The following is a 10,222-nucleotide window of genomic DNA, read 5'->3' on the forward strand; positions in this document are numbered from 1 at the left end:
AGAAATTGAACCACTTTCTATCCTCCAAAGGGATACACGATGTTTGCAAAATAAATCAGTGTATTTCATGCCATTGCATTTTTTCTATCATTTCTCTGTGGCAAGTTGAAATGTGTGGTTTTTGAAGCTTAAGGAAGTGTTTTTGGTTTAGAGACACTTCTTGTAAATAATGCACATATTTAGTAGAAGGAGGAGGAAGAAGAGGAGGAGATTTGGAGAAGGACTGAAGGGAAAGAGAAAGTGAAGGGGGAGGGAACAAAGAAAAAAAAAAGAATCTAAGGAAAAATTTTGGATTTAAATTCAATCAAGAGAAAAGTCCCTTAACTAGATTGCATTTCCCAAAGTGAGCCTAGTGTTGTATTTGAAAATCATTGTCATCTTTGTATTTGTTTTGATGTTGACTAAACTCTTTCCACAGTGTTGTTTTCCTTTACTTTCTTTACTCTCATTGATCTTTAGCCTCCTCATTTCTTCTCTCCTTTCCTTCTTCTACTTTCCTCCTCCCCACCATTTCCCCCTTTTCTCCTTGTTTACCTCTCCCCTCCTCCTTCCTGTGCACCACCAACAACATTTCCACCACGTAATGATGCTTCTGGACATTGGAATAACAGGAACACCAGACATTTTTCAGCGGGTGCCATGGCAGCCTGCTAAATTGCAGCTCTACGAGAGACCTTCTTCCCAGAGAGCTGATGTGAGAATCTAGCCGCACACGACACACCTGCCATGCTCCTTAGACTAAGTGAGAATAATCTTTCTTCAGATGACAGCCTGTTGATGAGTATTCCCAGGTCCAAGATGCAACCCAGATTCTAATTAACCTGATTAAGCCTGTTGTACATGACTCAATTTTTTTTCTTCCTTTGATCAAGTTGTCACTATCTATTTGGATATTCATCTTTTTTCCTGTTATTTACTAGTCAGGAGGTGCTACAAATAGAAACAACACAAGGCACCTACTTCTATGTTGCTATTATCCTCTCTGGCACCCTTGCTTCTCTCACAGGTCAAAAGCAACAGCATCATTGACAAGTTTGAGATCTAAAGGCATCATTATGATGTACTAATGTCTAAAATCATGTGTGTCGAGCATGGGGAGATTCATGGTGTTCAAACAGCCAGGATTAAGAAGAGTATACTCTGACGATAAAATAAAAATATTCTTTACTCCCATGGAAGTCTTGGTCATGCTGTGGTAGAGTGTTTCATAAAAGGGATGACCTACATGGAAGTACAATCGCAAAGCCTTGTAGCATACATGCTGTTTTAAAGATTAGTTGCAGAAACTTAGTAACCATACTCCCATTGATGTTCAACATGCAGGTCATTTACAGGTCACTCTAAACGTTTCAGTAAGGAAGAACACAGAATGCATATGATACAAGGATTAGAATTTGACTGCCTTTCACAGTGGCTTCAACCTTTGCATTCACAACATGCTTGTTTTGGTTTTTACTTTTTTATGTTTTCATAGAGGGAGCATGTACACAGATTTCAATTAATTATTACCTTCAGACCATAAAACATTGTTATAATTAAATCACATGCATACCTTTTCAATTTTTAATTTATATGTATATTTATTCAAATGTTAACTTGAATATATACACTATGATGTTAAATATATATTTATCTAATTATTATTTATTTTTTTAATGTTTATTTATTTTTGAGGGACAGAGACACAGACTAAGGGCAAGGCAGGGGGCAGAGAGAAAGGGAGACACAGAATCCGAAGCAGGCTCCAGGCTCTGAGCTGTCAGCACAGAGCCCGATGCGGGGCTTGAACTCACAAACTGTGGGATTATGACCTGAGCCAAAGTCGGACACTCAACTGACTGAGCCACCCAGGCGCCCTTATATACTTATTTTTAATAATATAATGGATATTGGTGCATAGGGGCCATGCTAATTTTCTCTGTATTGTTCCAATTTTAGTATATGTACTGCCAAAGCGAGCACTGATTTTGGTGAAATTACTGTGTGTCAAGTTAAAACATTACCAACAACTTGAATCTAGATATTTATGCCTTTTTCTTATCCACTTGTCACCACCAAGTGGTAAGGTATAGTCAATTTGTTTAATGTTAGCTCGCTTTTTAATGTATTTTTAGTATACACGTATATTTCTTGGTCTTGCTTTTTAAAGAATATGTAGTCTTATGTAAACTGCTTTTTAAAAATTTTTTCAAATGTTTATTTTTGAAAGAGAGAGACAGACAAAGCATGAGCTGGGGAGGGCCAGAGAGACAGAATCCAAAGTAGGATCCCGGCTCTGAGCTGTCAGTACAGAGTCCGATGCGGGGCTTGAACTCACAAACCATGAGATCATGACCTGATCTGACATCTGACACTTAACCTACTGAGCCACCCAGGTGCTCCTGTAAACCTGATTATTTTTTTTTTATATTGCATTATGACATTAAAATTCATATTTTACATGGAACATTAATTCAATAATATTCACTGCTGTATAATATTCTATTGAGAATGTATCACAATTTATTATTTCTCCTGTCAAAAGACATTTCTGCCATTTCCATATTTATTGCTATTATGAATTATGATGTTATGCATATTTTTATATATATCTCACAGGACACAAATGCCAAAATATCTTTGTATATATACTTGGAAGCAAAACAAGGTCAGAGGATATTTGAATATTTAAATTTAAAAGAATGCCACACTGTTTTCTAAATTGCTTGAATCAACCATCAGTTTTTAAGAAATCCATATGCTTACTAATATTTTTCATTAAGTTTTCCAGTTGAATGGATATAAAATGGTAATTAATATAAACATTCCATATATTCATTGGCCATTAATATTGTTTCAACTATAAATGGCTTGCTAATATCTGAGTACATTTTTATTGAGTTGTTTATATCATTCTTATTTATTATTGAGGATATTGAGGATACAGATATTTATCTCTATCTTTAGCTATATCAGTTCTATGTGCCACAACTGTCTTCTCTAATTAATGGTTTATCTTTATATTTTCTTTAATGCCCTTTTGGCAAATGTAAGTTTTAAGTTTACTTTTTAAGAGCATTTTCTTTTTGTGCTTAATTCTTCTGTATCTTGATGAAGAAATCTTACTTACAAAAATCTAATAACACATTCTTTAAAAACTCAACTGTTATTTGGCCTTCATCAAGGTCATAACAGCAATTAAATAGACAAAGGAAGTCTCTTCAACCAATAGTGTTGAGATGACATCATATTAAAAAATAAATAAATAAAAACAGAAACTTTGGCCCCTATGTAATGTCTTACATTGTAAGACAATTATTTTGAAAGGTGTCATAGAGGTAAACATAAAAGCTAAAGCTATATGGTTTCTAGAAGAAAATAAGATAATATCTTCACAATTTGGTAGTAAGCAAAAATTTCTTAGAACTCATAAAGTACTAACTACAGAAGAAAATTAATGTTAAAGTAATAATGATAAAAAAATAATAAAGGCATGTAAAGCATAGTGTTTCTAATTTGCTAGTCTGAAGATTTTCAAGTGGCAAACAAAACAGCTAAGCAATTAGCAACAGTCCAAGAGTAGGTAAAACCTTAACAAAGTTCATCAAGGGGAGTACTGGTCAGATATATGACCTTGAGTTCTGTCTACTGAGCAGAGCGACCATATGTCCACTTTCAGTCCTGCATAGCTGGTGCTGAGTTTGAACAGGTGCAATATCCCAGTGGATGCCACTGCATTCCAGTTTAGATGAACCATCCGTGAAAACAGGCTCAGGCATTTCGTAGAGGCTCTGTGAACCCAGGGCCCCACTGAGCCAGCAGATTTGCTTTAGGCAGTAGAAAGGAGGACAAAGCTCCCCCAAAAGGGATAGCTGCAACTTCTTCATGTAAAAAGCCAAGATGTTGAAGGGGCCAAAACACAACTGTACTCATGAATATTCCATTTCCACTTTCCAAGTGAGTTTTAGTGGACTCTTCCAAAAGGGGACATGCCAAAAGGCTAAAGAGTCATGAGGCCTCTTGCATCAAACATTCATGTCAACAAAAGCACAGTAGCCATCTAATAGCTAGTTTCCAAAAGGGATGCACCCTATAGCAGAGTCAGGGAAGTGATGAGTCAAAAACACAAAGAAGATCTCAGGATAAAGGATGACACCCTTTGCCAAAGGTTCCCATTGGCAAAATCATATGCCATGGAAACATGTTGCTCAAAGTGATCATTTGGGTTGTGGGGCTCCAAATGTAAACAGCATGTAAACAGCTTGTTAAACAGTTTCCAATGAAGCCTTTGGTTTGGTCCCCACTCGAAGGATGCTGATTTGAGGTTAGCCAATATAAGAGACCAAGTAGAATGCCCACGTGAGGCATACTGTCTCCAAAACCTGAAAGTCAATAAGGTCTTGGGTCGCCTTTTCGGTAATATTGTTGAGTAAAGAGAAGCAATTTTCCCTGAATGCCAGAGAAACTGAGATTGTGACCCTACCCACATAGTGCCAAGAGACTTCACTTGGTAAGTGGGCCCCTGAATTTTTGTCAGTTTATCACTCACTCCTGCTGATGGAGGTGTGAAAGCACTGCAGTCAGGACCTTTGGGCGTGACAGTTCTAGCTTGCCAATGAACAGGGAATCACCCTTATAGTGAAAGCTTTGCACATCAGAATGTAGAAACATTCATGCCAAATCCTGACCACAGGTGGGGAATGACAGAAGTTTAGATAACCCTGCAGAGTAATGTATATTAGAGGCTTTGCGACATGAATGCAAATTAGTCTTGGTTCTTGGGTGCCTTTGGGATAGAAAACAAGTGTTGGCAATGTTGAAGGCATTATAACAAGTGCCATTAGTTCCTGCAATCAATATCTACAAAATAATATAACAGTATTATAATAATCATAATATCTACAAAAACTGGGAACACAGGAGCAAGAATGGAATCCAATTGGCTTTGTTGCGTTAGATTCCAACTCCTGTTGGCTTTACAACTGATGGCACAGGGCGTAGTACTGCAGTCTTGAATCTCCTACTACCTGTGATGCATAAAGTCCTTAATCAAGGCTGTGATTTCTCTTTCTCTTCCTCAGATACTGTATTGCTTCCCTTATACCAGCTGCATGAGGACAAGGAGACAGATTGACTTATGTCCCTCACTACCAGTTTTCTACATGCCACAGTCTCTGAACAAGCAAATCCCCCCTTGACTGTATAAGCATTCACAGTACAAGCATGTGAAACAATAGAAATAGTGTATGAGTGGTGGAACCACAAATAATATTAAATTGGCCCATTTGCCAATAGGTCATTTTATCAGTCTTAGAAATCCAATCTATGGAAGTTTAAGCATGTATACTTGTCAATGCCTCGTTTATGGTTTCCCAAAGGTTTTTGTTTGTCTGCTTGTTTTTATTCCTGTCTCGGGGAAATCTGAGAGGGTCAAAGCTTTGTTATAGCAGCCAGGACCCAACGCAGAAACAAATGAGCAAAATCTCTCAGACTTTCACAGTTCATGTGTAGGCGGCTCTACGGTTGGCATGGTAACCTGCAGAAGAGGCCCAGCTGCTACCATTTTTCCTGACCAAACAGCAGGTGCCTCAAACCCCCTACTCCCCAAACTTGCAAGGAACTAGCTGAAAATTTAGTAACTGCCCTGGTTCATGCCCAGAGAAGCTGCAAATAGCCCTCCTTCCACTAACGGTGTGGGTGTGTGTCTTTATAAATATGTCCTGAAGCAGAGGTGGGCAGGTAAGGGTCTCCACCATCTGTACAAATCTCTGCCAATATAATGGATGGACTTGAGCATGACTGCCAGCTTGGTGAGAAGTCACCCTACCTGCAGGAGGGTTAGCAGCAATCAGGGCACCGTTTAGACAGCTGTCTTTAACCTACTTTCCGATACACAGCCTGCAAACATCTCACCAATGTCTCCTTATAAACACACTTGATAACCATACAATTTGATCAATGCATTTGCTGCTGGTTCCAATGTACCTCCCTCACACCTCATAAAACACTTCATTTTTCTTTTCCAGAAATCTGTGTCTCGTCAACATCTAATTCCTGGTACCAAACTACCAAGAACTGTGAAGTGTTTGAGACTCTGCCCTACCTACAAGGTCACAACTAAGCCTGCCTTGGCTTCATGGGCGCAAGAAGAAAACACAAGACTTCCAGGTCAGAGCAATGAGCCAGAGTATTAGCACTTGCGCCAATTTTCTAAACCTCAGTTCCCACACAGAATGATGAAAAGAGTCAGGTGACACCTGCACATGCAGGTTATATTAGAGGAGAGAAACCCTGAGCTTAGGGAACCTGAATCTTAAACAATGCCCTGGAGGGGGCAGTTTCTTTGTCATAATGGACAGGAAGCAAACCTACCCTTTGCTCCAGAAGTGGATGCTAGTTCTATTTTCCAAGGCTTTTCAATATGCAATATTAACAGAGTAGTCCAGAACAAAAGCAGTCAGTACCTCTGCTTTCAAAACATGTTCAGACATCTTTGGAAAATTGTCACCCAACACTTTGATAAACACTTTGGCCTTATCTACAACTTAGTTAAACATATCTCTCCCTATAACCCAGCAATTCAACTTGTAGGTATTTATCCAGAGGAAATGCAAATGAATGTCTATAAAACGCTTGTACTAAATGATTATAGCAGCTTTATTCATTATTAACCAAACATCTCACCTGTACACCAACAGGAGAACGGATAAACAGATTGTGGCATAGTCATACAATGGGGTACCACTCAGCAGTGGGTAGAACTTAAAAATATTCTTTGGAGTTACAAAAGTAAGAATGAGTACATATAATTTCATTAATATGTACTTCTAGAATGTTGAAAACTAATTTCTAGTAATAGAAATAAGGTTTGTAGTTATTAGGAGGTTTAGAATGGGGACAGGCATGAAGGAACTTTCTGGGGTGACATATTTATCAACATTTATCTAAGTATACATTTAAGATCTATACATCTACAGTGTATAAATTATGTGAAATTAAAACAAATTAGCTTTGACATTTAAATGTTTAATTTCTCTGAAACTAATATTTTTGTATCAAGTCTGGAGTTTGATTTATAAAAACAACCATGTTGTACAGGCTTGTGTCAGACACTGTTGTCATGTTTTACAAATATTAACTAATTTAACTCTCACAACATTACTCTTATTATCCCCTTTCACAAATGAGGAATCTGAGGCACAAAGTAGTTAAATACTCAAGATCACACAGGTAGGAAGTGGCATAGATTTGAAACCATGGAAGCTAATCACTACCCCATACTGACTTCCAATACTGTCTTACCTTTTTGGTTGTTGCACTTGTTTTGACACATTTGAAGGACTGATATACACAAATCAACACTAAGTCAATAATTATGACCCTGAGTTGCCATTTTGGATGATAATTTTATTGCCTTGAATATGGTCTCTTATATCATCAAGACAAATTACTTGAATTATTTAGACCTATGCTGCCCAGTAACTAATAACCACCAATGCCACATGGCTATTTAAATTTAGATTAAAATAAATTTAAGTTTAGTTCTTCAGTCACATGAGATGCTTTTCAAGAGGTTAATGGCCATATGTGCTAGTGGCTACCATATTGGACAAATGTGTTACAAATATAAAACAGATCCACCATCACAGAGAGTGCTATTAGACAGCACTAGGCTAGAGTCATCCTATTCAAAGGATTTTCTGAGGCCAACGACTTGGACACTCACTACCTGGGCATTCGCTGGACATGTAGGACCCAGACCTATTGAGGAAGAATCTGTGTTTTAATGAGATTACAAGTTATTGGGGCACCTGAGTGGCGCAGTCAATTAAGTGTCCAACACTTGATTTTGGCTCAGGTCATGGTCATGAGGTCGAGCCCTGCAGCAGGCTCCATGCTGAGTGTGGAACCCACTTAAGATCTCTCTTTTTCCTTCTGTCCCTCCCCTCCCTCTCTAGCTCAAAAGAAAACAAACAGAGAAACAAATGAATAAATAAATAAATAAAACCATAAGACTCCAAGTTATTAAAACATGGATTAGTCAGTATTTCTGATGTGATGTTAAATTTGACATAGCCATTAAATGTGATTAATGAATTGATGTCATTCTGAGTCTGTATTCAACTTCTCCTAATGAACTGATTCTAGTATTCTTACTTTTTCAAGAAATTGTTTCTTAGGCTCCAACAAACTGAATAATCTGACATACATGTACATCTGATAATTATACATGCAGTAAATCTAAATTTTACAGTTATCCCAAACTGATGACTAGTCTATGGAGAATTTAGAACTCAATCCTGTGTTGTGGTTCTCTGCCTGAGACTAACAGTCTAATAGTTGGTTTCATATAACTGCTGCTTCCTGACTTTTGGGAGGTAAAGGATTCAGGATAATGGGAACTAGAAAAGAGCTTCATCATATATTTGAGAAAATATGAAGAAATCAAACATAGTTAATAGATGGATAGAATATGAGCTCAGAGTTTAGAATCCAAGTTCATAATCTTACTCTATATATGTCAATGATAGTTACTTATATATTATTCACAGGTAAAAAGCTGTGACTTAGTATAAGTCATGGTCTTTTTTTAAGTTGTCGTATTTATATGCAATTGATGATACCAAAGCAACAAGTTGGAAAAAATTTTCTAATATTCTTGATTTTTAAACATGATACTAAATTTAGTCTTTTTTCTTTGTAACTATTAACCATTTCATCATCTAGTATGTCAGAAAGGACTTTCATATTTAACAACCTAAAAAGTTTTTGTGCTCTTTGCAAAAAAGTAGCGTATAGACAAAACTGACATTATATTTTACACAAGTTCTTTCAAGAAATGGCCTTGAGTTGAATCTACTGCATCATATTTACAGAGACATTATATACAGTGTTTTATCATATACGCTATGACAGGTTGCCATCCATTAGTTTACTTAATCTTCTCAAAAACTGTTTGAAGTTGGTACTATTATCCCTAATTGTCAGATAAAGTTTGGACACTCAAAAGAATAATACAAGCTGGTAGGTAGAATTTTATCACAATTATTTTATAGTAAAGCCATTCTCTTTTCACTGCACTGCATTTTGTATTCTGCCCCCCACCAACCTGTTTTTCCATGTGGTGGAAAAAAGAAATACGATTATTACATACATATATTTATATATGTATTTTTTTTCCTACCTAGGAAAGGAAAACAGGGGCACCTGGTCTCTCAGGTGGTTAAGCGTCCGACTTCAGGTCAAGTCATGATCTCACAGTTCGGGGGTTCGAGCCCCACGTCGGGCTCTGTGCTGATAGCTCAAAGCCTGGGGCCTGCTTTGGATTCTGTGTCTCCCTCTCTCTCTGCCCATCCCCTGCTCACACTGTTTCTCTTTCTCTCAAATATAATTAAACGTTAAAAAAATGAAAAGAAAAAAAAATATTTCAGAAATTTCACGTCACATAGCCAGGGCTAAAGTGAACATGTCAAAATTCACAGCTGCGTGTTATCTACAGATGTGTCCGAAATGATGAAGTCTTTCATAATTTGATTAAAATAATCATTGTCTTATAATATCAACAAAAAACTATTACTTTTAGGAACCTGATTATTTACTGAGTGGCTTCCATTTGTTTAAGTTTCTCTAACTACTCATAAATGATCTAACTTGCATTGAAAGTCTATTTAGTGCTGCATATTATGCAGAGTAATTTACATATTTTATCTCAAAATTCTCATCCCAGTATAGATGAAATAGATTATATAACCCCATTCTATAGATGCTTTTCATGTGCTCCAAAGAATTCAAGTAACCTTCTCAAGTTTATATAACTAGTAAGTCAAAGGCTATTAGGCTGTGTAACCCACTTAATAACTAGCAACAAAGCAGAGAGTCAATTTTAGCAATTTTTTCTTCCATGTGAACAACAGCTTTGCTTTAGTTGATTAACAGCAAGTGACCTTGACTTTGGTCTTACTTCTATAAGCTGGAGCCCTATTTATTCTGGCATTTGCTTCTACTTAAGCATCTCACAGATATCAACAATGCAGTGGTTGGACAATGGTAGGTAGAGGGGGAACCTAAGGAATATCATTCATTCCTTTTCTGCCAACTTTACACCTGTTAATTTTTGTGAAGGAAAAATCAGTATAAATGGAATATCTGACATTATTGTTATGCTAATATCCTATTCCTATGAACCACCTTAATTGCTGAAAGGATATTGGATCTGATATTTTATTTACTGAGGCTGATTGCT

General features: G+C 36.9%; 1 non-coding gene across 1 annotated transcript; it reads right to left on the reverse strand.

The window, feature by feature from the left end:
* Positions 1-1,859: 1,859 nt before the first annotated feature.
* LOC112866201 (U6 spliceosomal RNA) lies at positions 1,860-1,962 on the reverse strand. Its single transcript, XR_003224063.1, has one exon. It is a non-coding gene; the product is annotated as a U6 spliceosomal RNA (small nuclear RNA).
* Positions 1,963-10,222: the final 8,260 nt, after the last annotated feature.

Source organism: Puma concolor, chromosome D1 (genome assembly GCF_028749965.1).
Source record: "Puma concolor isolate L17-30 chromosome D1, mPumCon1.1.hap2, whole genome shotgun sequence".
In the NCBI taxonomy this organism is placed as follows: domain Eukaryota; kingdom Metazoa; phylum Chordata; class Mammalia; order Carnivora; family Felidae; genus Puma; species Puma concolor.